The sequence below is a fragment of the Pseudoliparis swirei genome, chromosome 6 (genome assembly GCF_029220125.1).
Source record: "Pseudoliparis swirei isolate HS2019 ecotype Mariana Trench chromosome 6, NWPU_hadal_v1, whole genome shotgun sequence".
Lineage (NCBI taxonomy): Eukaryota > Metazoa > Chordata > Actinopteri > Perciformes > Liparidae > Pseudoliparis > Pseudoliparis swirei.
In genome coordinates, this window is record NC_079393.1 from 8,528,948 (window position 1) to 8,548,459 (window position 19,512).

General features: G+C 44.6%; 1 protein-coding gene across 3 annotated transcripts in view; it reads right to left on the bottom strand.

Moving 5' to 3' along the window:
* tmem117 (transmembrane protein 117) overlaps window positions 1-19,512 on the bottom strand; it is a 50,686-nt gene that overhangs the window by 23,452 nt on the left and 7,722 nt on the right. The gene's annotated exons all lie outside the window — the stretch shown is intronic.

A 19,512-nucleotide genomic window follows, 5' to 3' on the forward strand; every position in this document is an offset into this window, starting at 1 on the left:
CGAGTCCGTGACGTCGGCGGATCGCCGCTCGCCTTCGTTACTCGCGATGCGAGTCATCGCACGATTAGAGGAATTATCCCAACAATCGTGACCTGTGGTGTTTTTTGTTGTCGTTTGGTTAATACAAGCCTGGCTTGCAATCAAATTATTGAGATGCATCTCTCCGGCGGAGCGTGAGATTGATTCGGATGTGCGCGCCGTCCGCACAGGAAGCGTCCTCACAGCGGCTCGCTCTGCTGCCGCTGGCGCCGCGAAGACAACAAATGGACCTTTGGCTTGTTGTTGCACCTTAAAAAGACAGCAGTTGGTGCTTATTGCTCCTCCGCGGCGAGCTATGAATATAACGACGGACTAATCTGTATTTTGGTTGCCCCCTTATGGCAAACAAAAGCCACTTTATATCGTTAATTCGGGCACGTGTTTTTCTGGTCAGGGTGGCGTTATGAAAAAGCGTTGCATAATAAATTTTAAATTATTGAGGGATCTGAGTAATAGCATGCGTGAATGCAATTAGGGGTGCATAATGTAATCGCCTCGTGCAATAGTCCTTGATCTACCTCCAGCACGGCGACGTGGAACAGAAGCGATCCACTTTCGGGTGTTTGTTACCACCACCACCACTCACGCCGGGGTCAAATAGGATTTGCAAATACAATGGATACAATCAACCAGACTTTTCTACTCTTTTTATTTTATTAAAAGGTCCACATTTAAGCTACAGAGGCGGAGATATGCCCAATTGTTCCATTTTTTTGGTGTCAACCCCTGATTTTCGACGGTTACGTCCTCTTTACCATTTGTTTTTCAAATCGAAAACTCAACACGTAGAGTGATACGTTCTCTCTGTAGCCGTGTGAGACCATTTAATTTCAGGTGTCATTCTCACAGTGAAACTTTCACCCGTATTAATAATCTTTTCTGACTATATCTGGATTAAAACACAGATTAGCACTTCAGTGGCACTTAAATGGCTCTTATTATGGTACTTTTGTAGTTCGACTATGTTGAGGAAATGTTACTTTCTGTATTCTTATTGTTCTTAGTTTGTACTCTTGGTTGATGCACTTATTGGAAGTCGCTTTGGATAAAAGCGTCTGCTAAATGACATGTAATGTAATGTAATAATTAAGGCGTATAAATTCTATAGGGCCTTTATGTGGATCAAAGAGCACCTTAGAATAAGATAAGGGCCACATTTAGAGGCCACACACCTGCTGTCTAAATGAGCTGAATACATTTGGAATCAACATTGAGATAAATATAATATCTACTCATTATTGGCAGATAGCCACTGACTATTAAAGGACATGCTGGGGCTAAAGCTTGACTTTTGATATTATCTGAACTATCCACACACACACACACACACACACTTTGAGGCTCCTTCAGCTGCGACCCGGTGCCATCTTCCCAGGAACAAGTCTTTGTTTTTCTCTCCTCCAGCTCAGTCAGCATCCCTTTGAGTTACAGCTCCTCTGAGAACTCAATGTGTTCACACACACACGTACACACACGTACACACACACACACCAGCCTGGCTGGTTCACTCTCCAATAGTTTTACATGCTGTTCAATCTCAACGTGCTCACTCAGGTTTTTCTTCTTCTTTTCCTCACTGCTCACATACAAGCAAAGATGTTGATATTCCCATGGCGATGAGGAGATTTAATGAATGGACCTCCTGTTGTCGCTTTAAATATATTACCCAGACGAAGCCAAACATCCTAGTGAACGACAGCTACGTCTGCAGTTTTAACTTTGGTTGCTTACTGATTGTGAAGCCTTACAGAAGAGAATATTAAGTTGAATACTCTCTTAATAACAAGAGTTAACCATACATTTCGAGGGTGTTTTAGCCAAAGCAAGGTGGCTCTCGGTGTGAGGCCACACCATACGTCTTGCTCGGTGGTATTTCAGGGCTCATCACAGATGCATAATTGAATTGACTTGCATGGGTAAACTTAATTGCCTCAAGTGCCAATGACCCCCGGCTTCGATGTAGGAGATCGGCAGATCTGACTTTTAAAGTGGCACGGCCGCCCGCTCACCGCCTGTATGGGCAGGATTCAGCTAGGGGGGGTGATTCAAGACTGTTCAGCCAAGACGTTTGAGTCACTGCACCTCGCGGCAGTAGAGGAGGTGTGATTCACGAGCACTGGCTGCCGCGAGGCTCAGCCCGGCAGGGGACGACGATGACGACAACAACAACAACAACACACTTTGACAAGGAAGCCACAACCAAACTCTGGCACACACAAAACGAGTGGACATATGTTGTATCTCTTTCTTACTTTCACTCCCCCACACTGTAATCCCCCCACTCACATGGACCAGGCTGCTGTATTACTCGTGAGAACGCATTTACAGTCTGAATACGTATTTACAGAATCGTTCCCTAAAGCTATTTATAGCGTTCCGTTCGGGATGAGCTCATCGCCACTTCTGAATGAAAGTCAAACATGCGGCCGTGTCTCCATCTAGTGGCGATGCGCAGTACGAGCGTAGACGTTGGGCGGAGAAGCATTGGACCATTGGAGGTCGGCGCCTCTCGTGTCACCTGAACGCCTCATCTGGGTCTGAGTTCTCGAAATGATTCACATTCGTAGAAAAACAAATGCAGTGTTGGAAAATTATTTCCATAGATGTATACATGTGGCCTACTTTATAGCCTCAATTTCTGTTAGATAGATAGATATATACTTTATTAATCCCCAAGGGGAAATTTGTCGTCACAGTAGCAGCACCAAAAAACTAAACACACGAGAATAAAATATAAAAAACAGGGATGAAAGATATAGATGTATACAAGTAAAATATAAAATGAAGTGTATATATGTATATAAAATGAAACATATATGTATATATATATACACACACAAACAAATATAATACAATGACTGTGCAAAGTATACAAAGTAAAATATAAAATAATATATATAAAACATATATGCATACACAATACAATACTAATGACTGCAGTGTAAAATTAAATTAAATATAAAAATATTAAATTAAACTAATGAACACACTGAGCACAATGCTGCCATTTGAGTCCAAATCATTTTCACAATACCTTCAAAATAACCATTAACAGAAAAAGCAAAAGACAATGAGGTCACACTGTCAGATTGCACGCCGTTTGTTCCGTTTACATTGCAGTGGCAGAAGAGTCTCTAGATATCAGTCCACTCTTTACTTTAGGCTGAGCAGCTGCCGAGATACGATAAGATAACTTTACTCAATATTTAACAAGATTACACTTATTTAAAATCAGCAGCTAACAAACCCAGTGACACAACTATTTAAATTAAGAAGCTGGTGCTTCAGTGCCTTATATACCCTTTTATACTTGCAAGTTTATTAGATACACATATCATTTACTAATGCAGTCTAGTAAAAAAGTCCTGCAATAAATCATACTTTCATGAAAGTTATAATGTTGAACTCTTTTTCACTATATTGACAGGTGTTTCTATTAATGTGTCCCACCTATTTATATCAACGAGGGTTGGCTAAATAACAGAAACACCACTTCACTGCTGCATTAGTGTTCGGTGGACCTAAAACACCGGCAACTGAGTGCATGTTCAAATTCACAGTTATTCTTCAGTGCGTTATATATATTTTAGGATTTCCCATCGTCTCCGTCAATCAAGGGATTCAAACCGCCAACCTTATGGTTACCCATAAACCATCATCAACCAACGGGCAATTACTGAATGTATCTTACATGTTTAAACAGTGACTTCCTGTAACACACACACACACACACACACACACACACACGCAGGTAGGGGAGTGCAGCAGCAGCAGCAGCTCCTGTCAGATGAGCAGCACACAGCTGGCGGAGGAGGCGGGAAGGCGACCTGAGATGTGATCACCGTCTCCCTTCATCATGATATCGCTGCTCAACACGTCTGACGCGGCGCACGGAGGTAACCATTCGATAACAATAGTCTAGAACTTTCCAGATAACGTGAATATACTGTCAACAATACCATTGCACTTGGGAAAATGAATACTTGCTGTTTAGCTGTATGACGAGAACAAAAAGTCCTTCAATCTCAACACAACAGGACATCAAACGTTTGCCTTTTCTGCAGAAAGTTGGATGGATTTATGATCTGTGACATGGGCTTTAGAGCAGCAGTAGACAGGCGAGCTCGGGCTGGTGGAGCTCTGAGCACAGCGAGCGCTTCCGTAAATAAAAAATGGCCCTTGGAGAGAGAGAGGGCGAGCACATCTTACTCTGAGAGCAGAGGCTTACCGGCACACTCGATAACACACACCGCTATTTCAGTTAAAAATATAAAAATAATAATAATAAATAATAATACATAAAATTTCTATCGCGTTTTTCAGAATACTTAAAGACGCTTTACAACACATAATTAAAAATCCTAAAAGCATGCAAGCTATGCAGTAAAAATAACTAAATTTACAATAAAAACAAACGATAAAAGCAAATAAGAACGTAGAGAGCACACAATCACACATTAAACTGGAACGGGCACTCGGTAGAGCGCATACCTTCGCATATCACAAGATTGGGCATTGAATTATGAACATTTTGGCATTAGTTGCATGCCAATTGGACAAAAATGTATCGTGCTATGGTAAAAAAAAGATTTTGACCTTTCCATGACCTTGACCTTTGACCCGATTGATCCCAAAATCTAATCAAATGGTCCCCGGATAATAAACAATCATCCCACCAAATTCCATGTGATTCAAGAAGATTTGACCTGTTCATGACCTTTGACCTTGACCTTTGACCCGATCGATCCCAAAATCTAATCAACTGGTCCCCGGATAATAAACAATCATCCCACCAAATTTCATGCGATTCGGTTCAATACTTTTTGAGTTCTGCGAAAGATTTTGACCTGTTCATGACCTTTGACCCGATCTATCCCAAAATCTAATCAACTGGTCCCCGGATAATAAACAATCATCCCACCAAATTTCATGCGATTCGGTTCAATACTTTTTGAGTTTTGCGAATAACACGCATACAAATAAATAAATAAATAAATAAATACACGGCGATCAAAACATAACCTTCCGGCATTTTCAATGCGAAGGTAACAACATCAAAAGATTGCAACACTTTGCCACTCTTGTTTGACTGGATTTCTGGTGTGTATATTTTGAACATGTCCGAGACACAAAGATGACTCTGCAGTCTATGGAAACACAACGTCTGAAAGAAGTAGGTATCAAAACTAAGAAGAAGTTATTTGAGAGTTTAAGCTATATTATTATACTAGGAACTAAAAGTCAAGACATCTCATTTCCTGCTGCATTCATTTTGAACACTACGTCACCAAATAAGAATTCTAATTATGCAGAACCCCATTTGACAAAAAGACATTTCCTGATGCCAATGTTTTAAAAATGTAAATTGTCTGCACATAACAACTACAAAATAAACACACTTTATTAACTTGAGGTTATATTGTGATAGAATAAAAACGTAAACAATAATTGAACCTCTCTGATGTCCATTCTCCTGCATAAAAGTCATTTGTCTCTCAATTATTTGGGAGCACAATGCTGGACTACTCTTTTACTAAGATGTTGAGTTATTAACGATAATAATAATACATCAGCAAATCTGACTCCTGTGCTTGAATCCCAGAGGTGCTTCTCGAGGGGAAGCCCCTGCGGCTCATCGCCGCCGCCGTGCTCGTTTTCGCCGTGTCCTTCGTGCCGTACCACGTCATGATCGTCACCGTGGCGTTCATGAGGATCGACGACCGGGTCACTCCGTCCAACGCCGGCGTTCTCCACGCCTCCTTTGAGCTCTTTGAGGCCGTGTGCAGCGTCAGCAGCTGCCTGGACCCGCTGCTCTACATCGTGGCGAGCGAGCGGTTCCAGAGGAAGCTGCTGGCCTGGAAACGAGACGGATACAGGAGGCTGTGCTGCAGAGCCAGCAGGCGGGTCGGGGCGATGGGTTGACCGAGTGCCTTGGCCATGTTGGCTCGTTACTTTGGCTTCACTACTGTTAAGGTGCGTTCACACCAAAAGCGAAACTATTTTTTCAAAAAACTATTTTTTATGAAAAGTCAACGTAGCCTACAGACGCGTGTGGCTGCGATAGACGAAATATTTTTCCGGGCGACGCGATGTGGCCGACGCGTTTACAGCGGCGCGTTTTCAGCGGCGCAATTTTCTCCCCGAGTTGAAATATTTCAACTTTGAGGCGGTCATCTCGCAACTCGGGCCAATCAGCTCTTGAGTTCCGCTCTCGTCGCGCTGGAAGCGGAAGTCTTCCAGGCGTAACAGTAACTTCATCGGTGAAAGTGACTGAGCGGAGTGAGCCTACGGGTGATGTCATGAACCCAAACACGAGGGCGTTAGTGTGGAAAGTCCACGACAAATATAAAGCAGAACTAGTGGTTAGTTATTCTGGTGGATGAAGGAGATGATAACGGTCTTTACGGAGACGAGACGCGGAGATAAGCCCCGCCTCTCGACGCTCGTGGTGAGAACACGGTCGAGCGAGTAAACTCACGCGTTTTGGGCGACGCGAAAAATAGTTTCGCTTTTGATGCGAACGAACCTTTAGACACGTGCCGGATGTTAATGATACACACCTCATGGCATAGAGAAGGGGAAAAAATAAAAACTCGTCAGATACAATCTGGGTTTAACCTCATCATGGCATGTTTTTGCATTTTAAAACCATTTAATTACATTTGTCAAATGTATTGGACTTGATGACACGAACATTCAATTCAATTCAATTTATTTGTATAGTATAATTTCTAAAATTACAATTTGTCGTCTCGAGTGCTTTACAATCTGTACACATAGACATCCCTGCCCAAAACCTCACATCGGACCAGGAAAAACTCCCAAATAACCCTTCAGGGGAAAAAAGGAAGAAACCTGAGGAGAGAGCACAGAGAGGATCCCCTCTCTAGGATGGACAGATGCAATAGAAGTTATGTGTACAGAAGGACAGATTTAGTTAAAATACATTCAATGAATATGACAGAGTGTATTAATAGTTCATAGTAGGCATATTCCACGATGACGATGGAGACCGTCCACGATCCATCAGGCAGATGGCGGTGGGGAGGAGGAGTGGGCGGAGTCTCAACAGTGGGCGGAGTCTCAACAGGACAGTGGCGTAGTCATGAGCAGGAATTCCACGACCCAGACGATCCATCAGGCAGATAGATCTATGCCGTCTCATAGGGTCCGATGACCCCATGACGTGAAGTCAAAAGGACTCCGGGAGAAAGCAGAGTTAGTAACGTGTGATTGAGAGATGAACATTCATCCTTAAGGAGAGAAAAGAGGAGATAGGTACTCAGTGCATCCTAAACGTCCCCCGGCAGCTATAAGCCTATAGCAGCATATCACAGGCTGGACCAGGGCAAACCTGATTCAGCCCTAACTATAAGCTCTGTCAAAGAGGAAGGTCTTAAGTCTACTCTTAAACGAGGTGACTGTGTCTGCCTCCCGGACTGAAATTGGAAGCTGGTTCCATAAAAGAGGAGCTTGATAACTAAAGGCTCTGGCTCCCATTCTACTTTTTAAGACTCTAGGAACTACAAGTAGTCCCGCATTTAGTGAGCGTAGCTCTAGTGGGGCAATATGGTACTACAAGCTCCTTAAGATATGATGGAGCATCACCAATCAAGGCTTTGTAGGTTAAGAGAAGAATTTTAAAAGTGATTCTTGATTTTACTGGGAGCCAGTGCAGAGCAGCTAGTGCAGGAGTGATGTGATCTCTTTCTTAGTTTTAGTGAGAACACGAGCTGCAGCATTCTGGATCAACTGAGGGACCTAAGAGATTTATTAGAGCAGCCTGATAATAAGGAGTTGCAGTAATCCAGTCTCAAGTAACGAACCAATTTTCTGCATCTTTTGAGACAAGATGTGCCTGATTTTGAAATATTACGTAGATGAAAGAATGCAGTCCTTGAGATTTGCTTTACGTGGAGTTAAAGGACAAGTCCCGATCAAAGATAACGCCAAGATTCTTTACAGTGGTGTTGGATGCCAGGGCAATGCCGTCTACAGAATCCACATCACCAGATAATTGATCTCTGTGGTGCTCAGGGCCGATTAAAATTACTTCGGTTTTGTCTGAGTTTAACATCAAGAAGTTGCAGGTCATCCATGTTTTATGTCTTTAAGACATGCTTGAATTTTACAGAGTTGGTTGCTCTCCTCTGGTTTTATCGATAGATATAGTTGAGTATCATCTGCATAACAATGAAAGTTTATGGAGTGTTTTCTGATAATATTGCCCAAAGGAAGCATGTATAAGGTAAATAAAATTGGTCCAAGCACGGAACCTTGTGGAACTCCGTGATTAACGTTGGTGGTTATCGAGGCGTCATCGTTTACAAATACAAACTGAGATCGATCTGTTAAATAGGATTTAAACCAAATTAGTGCCGTGCCTGAAATGCCAATCGACTGCTCCAGTCTCTGTAACAGGATGTCATGGTCAATGGTGTCGAATGCAGCACTAAGGTCTAACAAGACCAGGACAGAGAGGAGTCCTTTATCTGCTGCCATTAAGAGGTCATTTGTAATTTTCACCAGTGCCGTCTCAGTGCTGTGGTGTTTTCTAAATCCTGATTGAAATTTCTCAAATAAACTATTATGATGTAGAAAGTCGCACAACTGATTTGCGACCACTTTCTCAAGGATCTTGGAGAGGAAGGGAGGTTAGAGATCGGTCTGTAGTTAGCCAACACCTCTGGATCCAGAGTGGGCTTCTTCAGGAGAGGTTTAATAACAGCCACCTTGAAGGAGTGTGGTACGTGGCCTGTTAGCAGAGACACATTGATAATATCTAATAGAGAGCCGCCAATTAAAGGCAACACGTCTTTAAGCAGCCTCGTCGGGATGGGGTCCAAGAGACAGGTAGACGGGTTAGAAGTAGAAACCGTTGAAGATAATTGGTCACGGTTGATGGGAGAAAAGCCCTCCAAATATACACCAGGGCATACAGCGGTTTCCAAGGCCATTCCACTTGAGGACAGATTGGCACTGGTTATGGGCAAGAGAATATTAATCTTGTCCCTAATAGTTAAAATATTTTCATTAAAGAAGTTCATAAAGTCATTACCACTAAGGTTTATAGGAATGCTCGGCTCCACAGAGCTGTGACTCTCTGTCAGCCTGGCTACAGTGCTGAAGAGAAACCTGGGGTTGTTTTAATTTTTTTCTATTACTGATGAGTAATAGGCTGCTCTGGCATTACGGAGGGCCTTCTTATATGTTTTAAGACTATCTCGCCAAACTAAGCGGGATTCTTCGAGATTAGTTGAACGCCATATGCGTTCAAGCTTTCGTGACGTTTGCTTTAGTTTGCGGGTCTGAGGGTTATACCAGTGAGCAAACCTCCTCTTCCTCACTGTCTTCTTCTTCAGAGGGGCTATCGAGTCCAGTGTCATTCTCAAGGAGCCTGTGGCACTGTCAACAAGATGATCAATCTGGGACGGACTAAAGTTAGACCAGGAGTCCTCTGTTATATTGAGACGTGGTATCGAATCAAATACAGAAGGAATCGCTCATTTAAATTTAGCTACAGCACTGTCAGTTAGACATCTGGTGTAGAAACTTTTGACTAACGGAGTACACTCCGGTAGTATAAATTCAAAAGTTATGAGGTTGTGGTCTGACAGAAGAGGATTCTGTGGGAAGACGCTCAAAGGCTCAATGTCAACGCCATAAGTAAGAACAAGATCAAGCGTGTGGCCAAAGCTGTGAGTGGGTTTCTGTACCCTCTGACAGAAGCCAATCGAGTCCAACAAGGAGATGAATGCAGCACTAAGGCAATCATTATCAACATCCACATGGATATTAAAATCTCCAACAATAATAACTTTATCGGTTTTAAGAACCAAACTTGATATAAATTCTGAGAATTCAGATATAAACTCTGAATATGGACCTGGTGGCCGGTACAGAATCACAAATCGAATTGGCTGTAGTGTTTTCCAGGTTGGATGTGAAAGACTAAGAACAAGGCTTTCAAATGAGGTGTAGTGTAATTTTGGTTGAGGATTAATTAATAGGCTCGATTCAAAGATGGCTGCTACTCCACCTCCTCGACCGGTGCCTCGAGGAATGTGAGTATTAATATGACTTGGAGGAGTCGATTCATTCAGGCAGACATATTCTTCATGGCTCAGCCAGGTTTCAGTTAGGCAACATAAATCAATGTGATTATCTGATATTAAATTATTTAGTAACACAGCTTTAGATGACAGAGATCGAATATTTAGGAGACCACATTTAATAGACCTATTTTGTTGCACTGCTGAAATAATGGTGTTAACTTGTATAAGGTTATTGTGTACGACTCCTCTTCTGCTTACTTTTAATTTATTTAATTGAAGTGGCCGTGGGACAGACACAGTCTCTACTCTAAAGTCATGGGTGGGTAACTGCTCGAATGGAAGAGCAGAGAAGGGTGTTAAACTACAACTCTGCTCCCGCATCATCTGAGGTCTGATTGATAGATATTGTCAAAAGACATGAATAAAAAACGAACCGTTGGGAATAACCGACCGTTGTTCTGCTGATTATTTTCTTGACTGATGCTTTTGTCAATATAATCATTGAAACAAGATTGTTCCTTATTTTAGACCCACGGTCACATTAACATATTGCTACGTTTTAATCCGGCTTTCAAAAAACCTGAGTAATTCAATCTTTTAAGATATCGAGCAGAGGAAAGTGTCAAATCCTCACATTTGAGAAGCTGGCATCAGAGGATGAATGTTTGCCAATTTCTCTGGTGGCTTAACGATGAAAACGATGAGCAGATTGTCAAAATATTTGCACAGGAATGTTCTCTCGTCTGTCAATTAATGGCTTCATCATTTCAGCTCTACACACAAAAAGTTGGTGTGTACCCATTTGCTCAATCCCAAACAGATGGGTAACACATTCAAGGGGTAATTTGAATAAAGGGGTGCAGATGCTTTCATACAGGGCAACATGATTAACACCAAATGTCTTCCTTTGTCAACTATCTGCACCTTGTACCATAACCAGAAAGCACCGGTGGATGAATACATGGCCCTGTTATCTATTTGTATAGCTGGTGAGATTGACTCCCGTTATAGTCCTTTCAAAACAAGTCTGTAAAATCACTTGTTGAAATATACCCATGGTAAATGTGATCGGAATGAACAATGAGAGCCGTAAATTTTGGGCTTTGAAAAAACCCAAAACACGGCTCGTGTCTGGACAAACAGTGAAGTGATGCCATCGACAGCCGTGTTGATTCTTGAACTATCGATGGCGCAATCTTTCAATCTCAATTACTGCTTTTTCTATGACAGCCGCGGGGGCAGCTCCGCTGTTTTTTGAGTGTGTGCACTTTCATTTAATCTATTTTAAGTTCCGGCGTGCATCTCTTCCGTGTCCCGTGTGTTTGTTTTTCTTCATTTGAAGCATCAGAACAACAATCCTGCCCTCCTCGGGGACCCTGAAGAACATCCTGATCCCTCAAACACAAACCCAGCGTGCAGAGAGCCGGGGCCCCGTGTGCATCTTAGCACGCGCCCACTGCGGCATCCCCCATCCATCACACCCAGAGCTGAACTCCTCGGTGACTAAAGCGTCTGGACAATAATTCAGAGGCGGAAAAAAATTGCCGACAGAACTCTCCTCCGTGGGGAGACGACGGCGGGTCGATTCGAGCCACAGAGAGCCGGCCGCTGGGACACTGAACCGGGGAAACCCGGTCCTGGAAGAGGTTAGAGCAGCTCATTTCATTATTTAGGGCTCGCCTCCACACCAGGAGTCATACATCTCAGGTAAATAAGCAATTTCCTTTCGGCCGGCCTCTTGTTTGCTGGCTCTCGTCCTTATCGCCTCCCCTGTGTGCTCTGCAAACACCTTTGTGTTTGATCCTTTACTGCAAGCACATGACGTTGAGTAAAGCGTATTAATAACGTCTTTGTGACAGTGAACAAGTATCTCCGCTGTTTATGAAATAGTGCTACCGTACTTTTGGGGTGAAACATGAGAATATTGTTGGTACTTTGTAATTTAACCTCATTGTAATGATTTGGATGGAACCACACAAGATGAGAAGTAAACGGCGCTAGTTACGTCTGTGGCCCCCGGGGGACAGGGCAATGCGCTGTAAACGCAATACAGACGTTAGGCCGGTCTTTAGAGCCGACCTGTAAAGTGAATAACCTTCGCTCCCACCTTTCATCGTGGTAACTTTGGCTTTGTAGACATGTATGCCAGGGCTTCATCTATTTATTTATGAATTATTTATTTTGGTCCAATGTAAGAAACTAACCGCGATTGACACTTTAGTCTCTAAATCAGTTTCCTAAAGCCCATAGGGGTGTCTATAAATACGCGTTTCTTCCTCTTAAACCACAACGTATTCAAATGGTATAAAACAGAGAAGCTGTAACTCGGAAATATTTTTCATTATCATAATCCTTGAATAAATCCCTGATGACAAATTGAAAGACTAATTGTCTCGACAGCCGTATGAATAGACGGACATTAATTCACTCTCAACACACACACACACACACACACACGAGATCAGGCAAAAGGGGACAAGAGGCCATCTCAAAGCAGAGCCAATGACATCTCTCACACTCTTTATTGACACAAACGCAGAGCTCAGCAGAGAATCCAACGGCGTTAACCGCTCCGTGGTCAACGGACGCAGCTTCTCTCACGTTACCGTCACCGTCCCTCGTGCCGCTCGCGCCATACCGGAGCCCTAAATGACTCCTCCAAGCAGAGATGAGCGGTCGGCGTTTGATTGAGTGTAAGTGTGCGTAATAAGATGCAAAGGAGGGTCTAATCCGGTTAGGATGGCACTCCACATGACTCAGCATAACATTTCAATTTACCTTTTTCGAAGTTGCAACGCCTTGGAGAGAGATTTATTCGCATAATATATTCACCGAAGGACTGAGGCAGCAGGAGAAAGAAATGAGAAGCAGTTTCACTTCCAATTATGGAGATTGCAGTGAGATCGTTATTTACTGTGAGAGTAGTAGGCCGACTGTGTAAAGCCGTGGTGCTGCAGCACTGCAGGTGCTGTATGTATCACACACCTGTTATAACACCATGTCTCTGATAAATGTCCTGATGGCTTAGTTTGACAAACCGATTGATAAACGCAAATGGTAAAATACTTTTTTTTCAATACAAGACAACACAAGAATATATAAATACTTTTTGGTAAAATACTTTTTTTCTTCAATACAAGACAACACAAGAATATATAAATAGTTTTTAGGACCCCACAGAGATTACTGGTGAAAAAAAAAAAAAAAGGATTAAAATTGTAAGATTTCATGAGTCACAATTTGAATGTTCAAATGTTTATTTTTAAAGGAATATTTTGGGGAAATATCAATACCCCTTTCATTTGGCTCTATCAAACGGGGACACAGCCATCCTCAAAGCGCACTCTTACATGTTCCTTACCGATACCTGGACTCACTATCCGAAAATTAAATTGTACAAGATTGACCTTTAAAGACATTATGATAATGTGAATATTGACTTTTGCCCGATACAAATTTGAACTGAATAGAGCTTTTACGCATTGTACTGTCACCATAGCTCTGCTTCTGCCAACATCAACACAAGTCTGTCGTTCACATTGTAGCATTATCAGGGACAAGAAATAAGGTGCACAAAAGTGAGCAAGCACAGGTGTGTATACAAGTTTGCACATGTGCAGTACCAATTGGGCAGGATGTACAGATCAGGTAGCGAGTGAGACGGGTTGTTCTTATTCCTGCATTGATCAGCTCATTGTCACATGAGCTGATCAATTATAGAACTTGATATAGAAAACTCCTTTTTAGACTTTTGATTTAAGTATTAATCTCTTGGCCAGAGCCAGGCTCCACTGGTAATACTCTAAGCAAAGTTAGTCCTTTAAATTTCGTAGGTTGGATATGTTTTCGACGACAGTGGATTTAAAATCTTCCACCTGCACATCATTTGACCTGTAGCGCTCTTATTTTGATGTTCTCGTGGCGGTCGTCAGTGAAGGTTCCGGCATCCTTCGCTGTCACTTCCACTAGACTACGGAACAGCTCGCCATCTGACAACCTAGAGCCAAAACATTCACAAAATCCATATCTATTTTGTAGTATTCAAGTCTGTAAGAGTGAGTAGTGAATTTTTTTTTAGTTGACTTCCAAGCTCACTTTTACGGTCAAATCAAGCCGAATAATTGTGACTTACTCGTCTTTATTTTGTGTGAGGCCAAAAGCAGTCAGATTTGTTTTAAAGAACATTTTCACACGATTACCAATAGGATAGAATCGGATAGTGCTTCTACTGCACCTCCACTAAAAAGTGAACAGCAAAGTCTTTATAATCTGAAGAAGTGTGTCAACCTGCTCCACGGCTAAACACAAACAAACCACGTTCAAACCGACCAGCTCACCCCCCCATGTGACCTAAGACGTGATGCAGATGTGTAATGACAGCTCGTCTCCCTCTGAATGACCAGCAGTCACTGGCTGCGGCGGCCCGCTCAGTTAGAGATCACAAACCGCCTCGAAAGGCACAACAGCGTCGGGCTGTTCCTTGAACCTCAACTGTAATCTTAAATCACATAATCTGTCACAAGCTATTCATCATCAAGAGAACAGAGAACAGCACTGTGCACGTCTCTAAAGAGGCCCGTGAGCGAAAAACACAACTGAATATATACGGATCGCAAAATAATCTGTGATACGCGACAACTGGATTAACATTTCTGTGAGATCCTGAAGGGGTAGATGATACATTGGGCCAAATGCGGGGTAAAAAAAAAAACGCTAAAAAGCGCTAGAGGGAGGAGGTGGTGCAATTCCCTGAGAAATGTTGTCTAGGCCATTTATAAATGATGCAGGCGATGTGTCAGCTTTAAAAAACAATGTCTGTCTTCCACACATTTATTTCAAGTGGAGTTCTGCAAACAGAATGAGTGGGTAGAAGACTCCAGCTATAAGAGGTGATATATATTTGTCCAATGGCATCTTAAAGAAATTTAAAAAATAAAAACAGTCAAATATTTCAAAGTGTTTTTTTTAGTGCTGTGAAAAATAACGCGTTAACTCAGTTAATTAAATTACAGGTTTAACTAGTTTTTTTTTTTTAACGCATTTAACGCATGCGCAGAATGAGCTTCCAATCCGTCTGTTGTTGGTCGTCTCTCCAGCAGCATGTCATTCTGTCTCTACGTGTCGCGTTAACACGACTCCGATCTCCGTCTCGCACGCCGCAGAGCTCGGATGCCGGCGTGTGCGCGCACATCGGGACGAAAAAAAGTCAATCGCACCCCCCCCCCGTCAACAACTCTTCTCTCGGCTCGCGCAGCAGAGCTCCGATGCTGGCGCGCACTGGTGAGCAATGCAGGGCTCTCAAGTGTCACGCATTGAGCGTGAGACTCACGCATTGAGCGTGAGACTCACGATTCGTCTAAACTCCGCACCCCGCCACATCGTATTTCTCACGCTGAAAAAAACTCTCGGCTCTTTTATGTTTTAATGCAGGGACGCTCAATATGTCGATCGCGGTCGCCGCAGAGCTTCGATGCCGGCGCTCGCATCGCTCTGTCGCGCGAGCCGAGAATTGTTGACGGGGGGGGGTAGACGAACATTACAGGGTGACGGGTGGAGATTCCCCCTGTTATAATAGTAGGGGAAACACTGGAGTTGATAAGCGTGTCTTCTTGTCTGATCAATACGCAACTCTGAGGTGCGCGAATGGACCGAGCGGCCAGCTGCTGATCACTCACTCAACGAACAGACGGTGCGCGAAAAAAAAAATTGGGAGCACCGAAGACCCATTTTGACCCAGGAAAAACCCTGAATGTATATATGGGATTAATCATGATTAATCCACAGAAACCTGTGATTAACCTGATAAAAATTTTTTTTCGTTTCACAGCCCTAGTTTTTTTTAGTGCTGTGAAAATAACTCAGTTAATTAAATTACAGGATTAATTAGTTGGGTTTTTTTAACGCATTTAACGCATGCGCAGAATGAGCTTCCAATCCGTCTGTTGTTGGTCGTCTCTAACTAGCAGCATGTCATTCTGTCTCTACGTGTCGCGTAAACACGACTCCGATCTCCGTCTCCGTTTTCGGGACGAAAAAAAGTCACTTGCACCCCCCCCCCCCCCCCCTCCGTCAACAACTCTTCTCGGAGCTCTTGCCTGTCTTGAGAGCCCTGTAAGTGTAGATGTGTGATTAATCATGATTAATCCACAGAAACCTGTGATTAACCTGATTAAAAATGTTAATCGTTTCACAGCCCTAGTTTTTTTATTTATTTCGCCCAGGTACTCAAACCCGTTGCATGGAGCGTGTTCCCATGCCGGCCTACAGACGAGTACAGACGTCATGATGGGCAGTAGGTGGGCCATGCGGGCCGGCGTGACGGATATATAACACATGACAAATTTTACTCTGGGTTTATGCCTTACCTGGGTTACGGTTACATAACTGCATCACTGAAATCCCGCCTCACAACAATCCCTTTCCCTCTCTACACACACACACACACACACACACAAATATATTGAGGTTCTCCGGCAGTGTTCTATAAATGATGCACACGGATGGAAGTATCGTTTTAAATAGGCTGGTCTCTTATATAAAAACTCATCAAAAAATCCTCATCAAGCACTACTGGTAACTTGTTATGCATCAGCATTTAGTTTTTTTATTATTGATCTCTTGGATTTCTGAACAACAATTTGTCTCTTCACTTTTCTTCCACAGTCCTTTGCTCAACGGCACTACAAGTACGGGCGGAGCCAGGGATCGAACCACCGACCTTGTGGTTAAAGCGCTTGAATATCAGTCTTCCCATCCAGCTCCAAGCAAGAAAGGGTATTTCTTAAATACTTAAACCTATGCATGAATAGATAACACCAGAGGTAAGTGAGATTTGGTTTTGCAAGTCAGCAAACTCTAAGAGTTCATATCTACTGACGTCAAGTATATATAATTGTTTCTCAACTCAGTTTCTCATGACGCTAGCAATTTTGTATGGGCCATGACATTTTGTATCTATATAAAGATGACATTTTATTTCAGACATATTCCAATTAAAACTGAAAAAAACACATTCATTTCTCCATTTCAGTCTCAGAAATCTGAAAATACTTTGCATGCATGCAAGTGATCCCATATGGGTCACCCTGATCCACAGGAACATGAACTCCAAAAGAGAGGAAACATCACAATCAATGAAACGATTGCAGCTGGAGCCAGAGCAGCTGGCGCCATCAGACCCACGGCCCTCCCACAAAGCCATTTCCCCCATCGTCGTGACGATTCTGTATTTGCAGAAAGTCTCATCATGCACTCGTGGCGTTCTATTCACGAATAGAAAAGACCATCGCTCCCCCCCCCCTCTTTTCTCTGTGCTCTCCAATTATAGTCATTAATGGTTCATCCCAAAGAGATCAGTCAGGGTGGCCAATAATATCTGGGCCTAAGGATTGAATGTGTCGGTTGAGAAGGAAGAGCCGGCGAACTGATGCCGTTGAACCAAAATGACGGGCTGCGGAAATTGGAGTCGCGGCCTTATGAGAGGAGAGCGAAATGGAAAGAGTGGAGCTGTCAAGGGAGCGAGCGAGAGAGAGAAAGGGCTGGGGTCGAAAGAGAAGAGGAAATGCATCAAGGAGGTGCGAGGGGTGGAACGAGTGAGCAACAGGAGGAGTGACGTTTGAGAAGGAACCGCGGCTCACGGATGTGATGGATGCCGTGTTGCAGAGGCTCCGTCAACGCGGGGGGAAAAGCATGTCTCGAACATTCATTTATGGCGGCCGCATCGCATTTAGGTGTCCCACGAGCGTGCCTGCTCACAAAGCCATTGCTGATGGACATTACTTTTCTTTCCACGACAGGACACTTAGCGGACACCGAAACACCGTTGTGGCAGTGGGGGGTGTGTAGGCTCGGCTGCTGAGTGGGTGGAGCGGGGGTGTGGTTCAGGGAACGGTGTCTGATTGTCATCAGCTGGACTAATTGCTAATCAGAGTGGTAATCAGTCCAGCTGATGACGTGTGTTGGTGTATCTGAGGCTGTCTCCATAAAGGAGCTGGCTGGACAGCAGATCGGGAGTCAGGGTGGAGAGCAGAAACACAGTCTGCCATGGAAATAAACATGATTACCAACTATCCCTCTGGCTGCTCAGTCCTTCTTGGTGCTTAGGGGGGGGGGAACCTACTGGTGACGGCAACACGCGTGTCACACTGGAGCCAAACGTGGGACCCTTTCTTTTTTTGTGTGGAAAAAAAAAAAAAAAGCAACAACAACAAAGAACATGGAGAGCATCCAGCAGCACCCAGAACAGCCATGGATTCAGCTGGGGCAGATGCTGGGGAGGATAGCAGCGATGGTGCAGGACCAGGCGGAGGCAGGCCGGCAGACACTGGGGAAGCTCCTGGCCCAGGCAGAGGAGCAGACGCCCTGGAACGGCTCGCCGCCCAGACAGCGGCGGCACACCTGTAGCTTCCCTTGGTGGGGTGGAACTCCAAAAATGACGGCAGGGGACGACCCGCAGTCGTTCCTGGAGACTTTTGAGACGGTGGCGGAGGCATGCGGCTGGCCAGCGGGGGAGTGGGCGATTCGCCTCCTGCCCCTGCTCACCGGGGAGGCGCAGACTGCGGCCCTGGGGCTTCCCCCAGCAGCACGCCAAAGTTACGTGGACATGCGGAAGGCGGTGATGGATCGGCTGGGTCTGACTCCGGAGGATCACCGGCGGAGGTTTCGCGAGGCCACGATGGGGCCCGACGACCGGCCGTTTGCGTACGCGCAACGGCTGAGGGACGCCGCGACGAGGTGGCTGCAGCCCGGGAGCACGGAAGGGGCGCAGGCGGTGGTGGAGAAGGCCGTCGTGGAGCGGTTCATGGAGGGGCTACCGACCAGAACAGCAGAGTGGGTCCGATGTCACGGCCCCACGTCGCTGGAGGCCGCCATCACACGGGCGGAGGACCACCTGGCGGTGCACCCCGGCGGCCAGGGGGACAGCGCACGGGCTCCGGCCAGGCCGATGCGGGCCCTGACGCAACCCATACCGGCCCCAGTAAACACCGGCACCCTTCCCAACCCACAGGTAGTCCTCAAACACCAGGGCAGGCGTGTTGAGGTGCAGACAGCCCGGACACATCCGGCGGGAGTGTCCGCTGATGGAGGTGGGCCAGGTGATCCGGGTTGCCGGCTCTCCAACACCCTCCCAGGTCCGGGAGCGACGTGCAGCGTGGGTAAGAATCAGGGGTATACATCAGGCAATGGTGGATTCCGGCTGTACACAGTCTATGATCCACCAGAGCCTGGTTCGACCAGGGCATTGGTGGAGGCATTGTGGGTGAAGATAAGGTGTGTGCATGGGGACATTCACGGTATCCCATAGTGTCAGCGGAGATTAGATACGGGGAAAAAGCATAACGTGAAGGTTGCGGTTAGCTCCCGCTACGCACCCTTAATCTTGGGAATCGATTGGCGGGCTTTGACAAGTTAATGGGGA